This window comes from Procambarus clarkii, chromosome 94 (genome assembly GCF_040958095.1).
Source record: "Procambarus clarkii isolate CNS0578487 chromosome 94, FALCON_Pclarkii_2.0, whole genome shotgun sequence".
In the NCBI taxonomy this organism is placed as follows: domain Eukaryota; kingdom Metazoa; phylum Arthropoda; class Malacostraca; order Decapoda; family Cambaridae; genus Procambarus; species Procambarus clarkii.
The window spans coordinates 15,280,852-15,292,498 of record NC_091243.1 but is presented as its reverse complement, the minus strand read 5'-3'; positions in this window follow the sequence as shown (position 1 = coordinate 15,292,498).

Here is an 11,647-nt window from a genome sequence, read left to right as displayed (position 1 = left end):
ATGCAAGCGGCAAAGAAGCTTTTAACGAAGTAAACTCTGAAAAAAAAACATTTTCAGAACGTGTTCAGTAGAATGTTATCCTTTTTTCACCATTGCATCAGTAAGATAACCAGTCTTCATATGAGTAGACAATTCTACCACAGTACTTAAGGAACCTGTTACATTTAGACTTTCTGAATGTGTTGGGATATTACGTGTTTCTTCAGGCTGTTCTTGAAAAAAAAACGACTGTTCATTTATTTCGATGTTGTAAAGATAATTCGTTCTATATATGACAACCCCTGTAGTTAATTCGTGAACAAATTACAGTATGTTGAGGTGTGAGGTTTTAAATCTTACAATAAGTGATGCTGGGTATTTTATCTCCTGTTGCATGTGATTGGCGAGAATGTTAGGTATTGAGACACTTATTCAAAAAGTGAAATTTTGAAATTAATGATATCAGTGTGGAGAAACAGCTGGTGATTGGCACAGAGTACAGTGTCATTCTGTCTGGTCTTTAAAGGTATTTTTAATACTTTCTTGTGTTGTATTTCAATTAATCTTAGGTTAAAAGTTGTATTGTAATTATCTGTAACCACAGATAATTACAATACTAGTAAATACAGAAAATGCTGTTAGATAAGACCGGTAACATATAACGTCATTAGTGGACATCAAGTGAAGTTTATTATTATTTATATTTTTATTGACAAAATTAGTATCCATTTATGCCTAATTGGAGAATTTCATTAGATTTATTATAGAGGGGATGCTGTTTATATTCACTGCCACACGGGGCATAAGGTCAAGATTATAGCTTTACAAACACATGTTTAATGAGGCTATTATCTAATCCATCAGATATTTAACATGTTTTAATTTACAACATTGTAAATACAGCTTTCTACTGTTCACACAGGACAGAGATGGATTCGTAAAAGATGTAGAAAAAAACTATCCTCCTGCTCCTTCTTCCTCCCGCCCCCTGTTCTTCCTTCTTTAATATGAACAAACAAATTTAGGATAAATGACTAGATCTTCCAGTAATCCAGATTCAATTAAATAGTTATATAGATAATTGTAAAATAGGTTAGAAAGCCTAAAATGTTTTACAGTTTCACATTTAATTATATAGTGTGCAAGAGAATGCCTTAATGGTGTGAAACAAAGTTTACAATCTGAATATTCTGGTAGTGACTCAGCCTCACTAACTTGCCAGATGTGAGTAGAGTCAAGGTCAATTCGAGCAATGATGACATCACATTGTCTGGTCCGGTTACTGTGCTGACCATACAAATACCTATTAGTACAAAAGTTGCAATAGCTTTTTATACTACTCCTTTCAGGTCTTTAGGTATTTTTTTAATTCTTCTAAAAACTGAAATAATCTCTTTAACTTGTATGTTTTTAATAATTGCATTAGATGGTAAAATGTCACAGTCTGTATGTTCTTTCTGGTAATCCTCATTGACAAAGAAATTTAGAAAGTCAGGCTTTTGAACTCGAACATGGGATGGAATGTAAATTAATTTTATAGAAACGTTAATAGCAATGGGAAAAATAACATTTCATTTAATATGACTAGTTAATTTAGACATTGTGTGATGGGATAATGACTGCAGAACATTTTTAAAGTCACGAAATATCACTCCACCCCATTATTTAAGGGGTTTTAGTAGCTTGATATATATATATCCAATAACTCAGTTTGTGTTGTGTTCACCTAGTCTTTTAATCTCTGCATTCTAGACATAATCAATATATTTTTGTTCTCTTGCATCTTGGTTTAATTGGCAACTTAGATTCAACAGAGCAGAAGAAGTTGTTAAACACATATGGCTAAATCTTACTGAAGCGATTATACGAGTCATAAATACTCACACTCCGCCCAAGTAAAACAGAAACAAGCAACACTTAGTGGGCCAGCCAGAGGCTTAGGGCCCGCCCAGTGGGCCAGCCAGAGGCTTAGGGCCCCCGCAGGAATATTCCTGCAAAAAAAAAAATACATTTTACTGTTCACCAATCCACACACTAAAAAATGAAAGGACGACGACGTTTCGGTCCGTCCTGGACCATTCTCAAGTCGATTGTTACGACTTGAGGTTTCGGACGGACCGAAACGTCGTCGTCCCTTCATTTTCTAGTGTGTGGATTGGTCAACATACTTCAGCCACGTTATTGTGACTCCTCGTCTGCAGTCTTCGTTCCTTTCTCTTGCTGAAAGTTCTGACATCTTTAGAGTACCTCGTCTAGCATTTCCATGAAGAAAGCAGGCGAAGACGCTATAGTTATGGCTCTCCCGTTAATTATTAATATGCTCCCCAGGGGCGCTGTTCCCACGCCTGCTTAATTTTATATCTTACGTGTTGCCAAGGATATAAGAGTTTACCTGTGATATATATATATATATATATATATATATATATATATATATATATATATATATATATATATATATATATATATGAGAACAAGCCTGAATGGTCCCCAGGACAATATGCAACTGAAAACTCACACCCCAGAAGTGACTCGAACCCATACACCCAGGAGCCACGCAACTGGTATGTACAAGACGCCTTAATCCACTTGACCATCACGACCGGACAAAATGAGGTGATAGCCGAGGCTATTTGAACCACCCCACCGCCGGCACTCGGATAGTAATCTTGGGCATAGCATTTTACCAAATCACCTCATTCTTTGGGGCACACGTGAGGAACACAAATGCGAACAAGCCTGAATGGTCCCCAGGACAATATGCAACTGAAAACTCACACCCCAGAAGTGACTCGAACCCATACTCCCAGGAGCCACGCAACTGGTATGTACAAGACGCCTTAATCCACTTGACCATCACGACCGGACAAAATGAGGTGTTGCGTGGCTCCTGGGAGTATGGGTTCGAGTCACTTCTGGGGTGTGAGTTTTCAGTTGCATATTTTCAGTTGCATATATATGTCGTACCTAGTAGCCAGAACTCACTTCTCAGCCTACTATGCAAGGCCCGATTTGCCTAATAAGCCAAGTTTTCATGAATTAATTGTTTTTCGACTACCTAACCTACCTAACCTAACCTAACCTAACTTTTTCGGCTACCTAACCTAACCTAACCTATAAAGATTGGTTAGGTTAGGTTAGGTAGGGTTGGTTAGGTTCGGTCATATATCTACGTTAATTTTAACTCCAATAAAAAAAAATTGACCTCATACATAATGAAATGGGTAGCTTTATCCTTTCATAAGAAAAAAATTAGAGAAAATATATTAATTCAGGAAAACTTGGCTTATTAGGCAAATCGGGCCTTGCATAGTAGGCTGAGAAGTGTGTTCTGGCTACTAGGTACGACATATATATATATATATATATATATATATATATATATATATATATATATATATATATATATATATATATATATATATATATATATATATATATATATATATATTAGTTTGCGTCGCCAGTAAAAATATGTAGTTTCTAAGGTCACATCATTTTTGTTTAAGGTCACATCATTTTTCACAACTTGTTGTTATTTCTGTATTTAATATATTGAATACTTTATTCGTAATATTTGTTTAAAACACGTCCTCATCCACCTCACTGAGATAATATTTATATATAAATCCTTATATAAAATATTCGAGGCTGTGAGGGCATAAAAACACGTTTTGAGATGCGAAGACAATGTGAGTAGTCTCAGTCCACTGACTCACTCTCATCCTAAAGTGCATAATATAGAGTGTTGAAGATAAGCTTATCTGGGCCGCCACGATGTAAAGTTATGGTGGGCAAGCACAGTGTGGAAGGATTAAAAATGTCGGTTATTCAAAATATTGGAATATAAACACGAGGTTTTTCGCTAAATAAATGCATTATATGTACTTACTTGGGCAGGGCGGTAGAGAGTCGGCCTCGCTTCATGCATGTCGGCGTTCAATCCCCCGACCGTCCAAGTGGTTGGGCACCATTACTTTCATCCGTCCCATCCCAAATCCTTATCCTGATCCCTTCCAAGTGGGATAGTCGTAATGGTTTGGCTCTTTCTCTTGATAGTTCCCTCCCTTGACTTTCTAATGAGTACTTACCTATTAGTGACTACGGACGTGAGGTCTATATAGCTCTTCATGCAATGATTGTAAACCTCTTCTCTCTCGTCCTACTTCATCTAACTCAAATGGGGATGTGATGAATACAGACGATGAGTCACAATAACTTCAAGAGGAAAGTAGATAGTTTCCTCCAAGGAGTGCCGGACCAACCAGGCTGTGGTGGGTATATGGACCTGAGGGCCGCTGCAAGCAACAGCCTGGTGGAGCAAACTCTCACAAGTCAAGCCTGGCCTCAGGCCGGGCTTGGGGAGTAGAAGAACTCCCCGAACTCCATCAACCAGTTATGAACGCGGCTGAAAAATATGTCATAAACGTATAGGGAAATACAATACTGACATTGCATTATCGGGAAATCAACGCTTTTGTTTTTATATTGACGCGTCGCGGTGGGTGGCTGTTCCTCTCGCCTGTTGTTGGCAGGACACTGATCGCTCCCTCGAACCCTGTAGGGAGGTACGTCGTCCCTGAGAGCCACCTGTCACATAGACTTCATTTCTGGTAATTCTTCCTGTGCTTGTCGCTGTTGGTGAGGGGAAAGCATCCTTGAGGACGAACTGTGTTGACAAATTGTGTGTGCAAATGTAGCCAGCAATTCTGGCCTCTTCCAGCATCGCCATCAGAGCTTCGCGACATGCAGAACATTCTGAGAAGAGATCGTCATTTAATTACAGCCTCGTTCCTCTCAATCCCGTTCCGCATCGGTGTGTACTCTGCCAACCGCTGCAGCAGCGTCATCATGCACCCAGTTCCTTGGATTTGAAACTCCAGTTTGGGCATTGGGTAAACTCCGGGAAGCAAGATAGAACACAAGGTAGGAAGTATAAGAGATGGGAAGATAACATGATAGGACAAGAAATATGGAAGCTAGGAATATGCTAAGCCCCAGCACCTCTCACCCAGCACCCCTCACCCAGCACCCCAACACCCCAGCACCCCTCACCCAGCACCCAGCACCCCAGCACCCCTAGAGACACTGCCTCCCTTAAGAGCACCCAACACGCCAACAGCGGATGGACTAAAGAGATAATGAAGCAGTGAATTACCGTGTTGATAAATTATCACATCACTGCTGAGTTACGAGACTGTATGTGTGAGAGTTTGGCCTTATCTATCTGTTAGTTCTTACCTAACATTATACGTGTGTATGCCAGAGTTTTAGCTCCTGGGCCGCGCCTTTCCGTCGTTGGTCACTCAATGCAATGACTTTCAGCCCCGTTGTCATATTTACGTTACAATGCTACTCAGTCTAAACACAGTGTCTCTTTTCTGTGAATTTCATATGCCTGGATCATGTCCCCACATTTTTTCTTTCTCTATTGTCATCCAGTCATTCCAGGTAGCTCTGTCCTCTTAATTCCGGGACCAGTCATTTAGCAAACCTTTGTACTTGTTCTATCTTTGATCTATAAATCTGGAGGTGGGTGCTTCATGCCTTCGTTGTAGACTCTGCCACTCGTCTCTCGTGTTTTGTAGAGCGTTTTTAACTTTACTGTGTTTTGACTCCTAATTTTAATAATGTGTGCCTCAAGAAATAGATTTGGCGTTGTGTGTGTGTGTGCGTGCGTCTATGCGTATGCGTGTGTTTTTGCGCGTGTGTTAGTGCGTGTGTGTGTTTTTGCGCGTGTGTGTTAGTGCATGTGTGTGTTTTTGCCCGTGTGTGTTTGTGCGGGTGTGTATTTTTGCGCGGTTGTGTTTGTGCGTGCGTGTGTGTGTATGCACGCGCGTGGCTAGGAAGTACGTAGAAGGGAGCGGAGTGTTGTTGTTGCGTGTGCTTCAACCAACACTTACACCCACCAAAAAGCCATGACATTATCAACAATGAGCTGGACGCTGCATAAAACTTTTACAGATCATTTAATCTAATGAAACAGTAAATCTTTTTTTATTTTGCCTTTAATCGTGGACTGGAATTCAATTATATAAAATGGAATTTAATCAGTGAGGCGATGCCAACCTCGATTGATGCCCTGTATTTAGAGTTCTTTATTATTATTGCTGTTTAGAATAATTGGATTAAGATAATAACCTTCACTAAAAATTACAAAAAAACTTGTTCTTGAGTTTTAAATTAAGAATAATATAATTTACAGAACATTACACACACAGAAAAGAATTGTGATCTGCCTCTTCCCGTTAGAGAGCGAAGGCTCTGTATTCTTCAGAACACAAGTTGAATGCCCCTTGTCCTCATCGTTCCAATTTTCTACCTTTCATCTTAGATATTGGCTCCCTGGGGCTCAGGCCATCACACAGCGAGCCAAGAGCTCACATAGTGTACATTACATCGTTACAAAGCATTGTTGCAGGTCCTCCTGCTGTACGTTACTTCATTATTAACGGCTTACGCGGCAGGGAGCAGCGGCCGGGTGATGTCATGATTACTAAACGAGTGGCATTTGTTTCTGATACGATCATTCCAAGATGTATTTACGGCTTGGTCCCGCTGAGCGCCTACGGACCCGACATCTGCCCCGTTCGCTCAAGTGCGGGTTGCTGGGTGGTGGCGGGAGAGAGAGAGACTTGCTAGCTCACTCTTTCTCTCTCTCTCTCTCTCTCTCTCTCTCTCTCTCTCTCTCTCTCTCTCTCTGTCTCTGTCTCTGTCTCTCTCTCTCTCTCTCTCTCTCTCTCTCTCTCTCTCTCTCTCTCTCTCTCTCTCTCTCTCTCTCTCTTTCTCGTGATCTTTCGCTGATTCTGCGGTGTCCTTCCAGCTTGACTGTGGTCGAGGTCTTGCCACAGTGAACTCGTGCGTCCATCTTGATAACAGCTGAAAAGTGCATCATTACAGGGAAGTATAAACGATGCTTTCTGATAACTAAATGTTTTGTGGGTTTGTGTGTATAAATGCACACATATTCACGTATGTAAAATGTATGTATGTATTTGTATGTATGAATAAGTGTGTGTGTGTGTGTTGGCGTATATAAATATATATATATATATATATATATATATATATATATATATATATATATATATATATATATATATATATATAATACATATGGGGTAATGTCCCTTCAATTAAATATATAATAATCAATATTAGTTAAAACAGAAGAGAAAAATTTCGCTTTATCACAAATGCAATATTGTTTTTGCTGTAATAATGCAATTTCATCAGCGTGAAATATGCAATAATAGGTTTGTCGTGTGTGTTGTGTGAAATTGGTTTGATTTTGGCCTTATGTTGCATTATTCGTTCCATCAGAACCGGGTTTTAATATAGATGAATACAGAAATATATAACAAAATTCTTTGTTTGTTTGCAAAGGAGTAATTTCGACATTGCTGTAACAGCAGAGTTTTCATGACGGAATGAAGTGGTACAGATAAGGTATTCTGAAGAAGCTTCATCCATAAAAACTATTAAGGAATATATATATATATAAATATATATATATATATATATATATATATATATATATATATATATATATATATATATATATATATATATTATTTGTGTCGGTGTAATATCTACTCATAGATAGTGGTTGCCTTTTCGTGATTGCAGCTTTTCTTCTCATATATGCACCTTATTTCATCTTCCTTGCGTTTGCTGGAATTAAAGTCGAGTGGCAATTAAGTCCATCGCTCCAGTTTGTCCAAATCCTCCTTCAGCAATCTACAATTAGCTATGTTGGCTGTTGTTCGTGTCGAGAGAGAGAGAGAAAGATAGGTGTGTGGGTTTGTTGACGGTGAGAGAGATAAAGGAAGTCATGCTGTGCATTTCACATAGAGTAGAAATATATCTTTTAAGTAACATTTTATAATCGCCGTACAGGGGCTGTATACAGCTTGACTCTGAGGCATCGTGCGGTGCCTTTGAGAATATCTTTGCTAGAAAATCCAATGAATCATTTCAGCACGATAGAAAAGCTCATTAAAAGCCATCTCTTATCAGCACCAAAATAGTAATTCACACCTTTATCACATACGAGATATCGATTTAATAAAATATATATGCATTTACAATGCGGGGAAAAACAGGAGTTACCTGTGTATTCTTTAATACACTTGAGAGCACGCTGATTACCTTTGCATCTATTCGCTGAATCGCCTTTACCCGTGGCCAATCTGATTATAATCCCCGTTTATAATCCTCAGGAGGCAACCCCCACAACAGTTGCCTAACTCCCGGGTACCTAATTTACTGCTAGGTGAACATTGGGTGTACGGGAATGTTTCGTGTCATTTCTCTCTCGATCGATGCTTCGAATCCGGGATTCCTCGATTGCGAGTCGAGAACGTAGACCACTGTGCCGCAGGATCCTTGAAAGAACCTACGTACATGTCGATAGATCGCTGTAGTGCCCGTGACAGGTTGACCTTCTGGTCTTTACATTTTTCCTTTAATCAGAATCTTCCCATGACTATCAAAATCCTCAGATTAGGCAAAATTGTAATTAATTTTGTCAATAATGATGTTAATAATAATAAATTTCTTCCGCCGCTCTCAGTCCCATCCCACTCACTTGTGTCTAGTCTTCTGCCTCTAGTGACTAGTGGCCTTTCCCCAATGTTAAGTCCCCCTCTGTGTCAAGTTCCAAATGTGTCAAGTTCCCCTGTGTCAAGTCCTATTGTGTCAAGTCCTATTGTGCCAAGTCCCCATGTGCCAAGTCCCCCTGAGGCAAGGCCCCTAAGTGTCAAGTCCCTCTGTGTCAAGTCCCTCTGTGTCAAGTCCCCCTGTGTCAAGTTCCTCTGTCTCACGTCCCCATTCTTTGTTCCTTAACCTCTCCTCCTTATCTTACCTCTATTCTACTCTCCCTGTCCCCTTATTAACTCGTTCTACACCTTCTTTACTCTTCGTCTCTCCCGCATCATCCCAATCGCTTTCCATTCCTCACCTTCTATATCCTCTTCCACCTTTCTTACTCGCGAAGGGGAGGAGGGAGGGGAAGACTATCATGAGGTCAGAATCCAAACTAACCCCCTCCCACATCCTGATAACTTCCCCTCTTCCACCCCCTCTAATCACCCCCTTCCACCCCCTACCCCCTCCCCAAACCACTTTCCTCAACAATCATTAACCAATTAACTCATTATGCCTTCAAGATCGCCACTGGACACTAAGGTCTCTGTTTACGTCGCCTCGTTTGATTCCCAGACGCTGTCGCCTTGTTAGGGGGGATATGATGACTATTTTCAGGTCCACTTTTTGTTCCTTCCCCTAGTCTCCCCTGATGCCATTTACTGCCCATCTTTGGTGAGACTCAGAGATTAGTGGATAATGATAAGAGAGAGAGAGAGAGAGAGAGAGAGAGAGAGAGAGAGAGAGAGAGAGAGAGAGAGAGAGAGAGAGAGAGAGAGAGAGAGAGAGAGAGAGAGAGAGAGAGAGAGAGAGATTAGAATACTATCGCTTGACGATATTAATCTCACACAGTTGACAATTTTTGCCCATATATGATGAAGGCCACACTTTTTGTATTTACCTCTATATGTACTCAATTATGTGATTAAAAGTGGGGGAGAAAATGAGCTACAGCACCTGGCCTCCGCCTTGTAATCAATAATGGACATGTCCATTCACCTGGGCTCCAGGAGTCATGAAATTAACTTTCCTTATTAAGAATACTCATAGCCCCGTCGATAGAGCTTCGACTTCACACACGTGGGTTTCACGGTTCGAATCTCCTAGAGCCCAGGTGAATAGAATGTTAATTTCCACTGAAGTGTGGATTACAATTAATGATAAACATTGTTTTTTTGGCATCATTTATATAGGCATGATATAGGCATTTATATAGGTATATATAGGCATAAACCAGAAGCTGCTTGTATAACCATTCCTGCTTCACTGTATGTAGGAGAATAGATCTCCAGCCCTATCAATGATGGATGGGCGGTTATGTATATGTATGATCTTCAGCATTTTATAAATAAACTTCCACCTTGAGGTTACCTTGAGGGGCTTCCTCAAGGTAACTTCTTCCTCTGGAATACATCCCTGCTGCCTTATCACACACATACACACACACACACGCACAGAGTTCGATTCCCGGCGCCGGCAGAGACAAATGGGCAGAGCTTCTTTCACCCCTGATGCCCTTGTTACCTAGCAGTAAATAACCTAGGAGTTAGACAGCTGTTACGGGCTGCTTCCTGGGGGTGTGTGTGAGTGTGTGATAAAAAAAATCGTAGTTAGTAACAGTTGATTGATTGACAGTTGAGAGGCGGGCCGAAAGAGCCGAGCTCAACCCCCGCAAGCACAACTAGGTGAATACACACACACACACACACACACACACACACACACACACACACACACACACAAGGGGACGTAAGTGGAAATTGAGTTCCCAACTGAGCCATAGAGGCATTAGAAAGAACTTTTTCTTTGTCAGAGTAATTAGTAAATGGAATGCACTAGGCAGTGAAGTGGGAAAGGCTGACTCCATACACAGTTTCAAATGTAGATATGATAGAGCCCAGTAGGCTCAGGAATCTGTACACCAGTTGATTGACCATCGAGAGACGGGACCAAAGAGCGGAAGTTCAACTCCCGCAAGCACAAGTAGGTAAGTACACACACACACACACACATCCTTTCCCAGCACATCCCTTCCCCCTCCCCCCTCACCAGCACACCCTTTTTCCAGTGTAATCATCCTCCAGCACCACTGTTGACCTCCCCACCACACACACACACACCCTCTCCCCCATTCCTTGCTCCTCTCCCTCTATTTCCCACCCCACCTCCCCCCACTCCTCCCCTACACTCCCCCCTCCCTACCTCACCCCTCCCCACACATCCCGGGATATCCGCAGGGGCCTATAAATTGCGACGAGCCCAGCTGAAGCTTTAATCTGACTAAGAGGTGAAAGAACATTTGTTACGTGGGGATAAAGTGGATTTATAGAGCCATATATCTTTAGAGAAGCTGATACTCCCAGACCCCTTTTGCTGTTTATCTGGTGGGGGAGATGGAGAGCGTGGCGCGGGAGAGTGAGGGAAGGAAGGAGAGGGGGAGAGAGAGAGAGAGATACTGGGAGATAAAGATACATATAGGCAAAGAGAAAGAGAGAAAGATTAGGTAAAGAAATTGTGAGGAGAAAGCAGTAAAGCCATTATGACGATACTTGAAAGGAATATGAGGATAAGCATTAAGGAGAAGACGGAAAGGAATGGTGCCTAACTACTTGGACGGTTGGGATTGAACGCAGACCTGCAAGAAGCGACGTAGTCGCTCTACCGTCCAGTCCAAGTGGCTGGGAAGAGAGAGAGAGAGAGAGAGAGAGAGAGAGAGAGAGAGAGAGAGAGAGAGAGAGAGAGAGAGAGAGAGAGAGAGAGAGAGAGAGAGAGAGTTGCGTGCAGGTGACTCAAAAAGCTACTTTGGGTGAGAATATGAAAAAAATTAATTGGACCATAGAATAACCAGACGAGACTGAGAGCAAATAACAAGAGTGTGTTAGTCTCCAGGCATTAAAATATCTTAAGATGTAAATACCGTTGTAAATATTTACAAAGCACTATGAAATATGTAAAACACCAGGGAATGGCGAGAAGGGAGGAAGAGAAAATGAAGTTGAAATAAATGAGAAACCAGAGATAG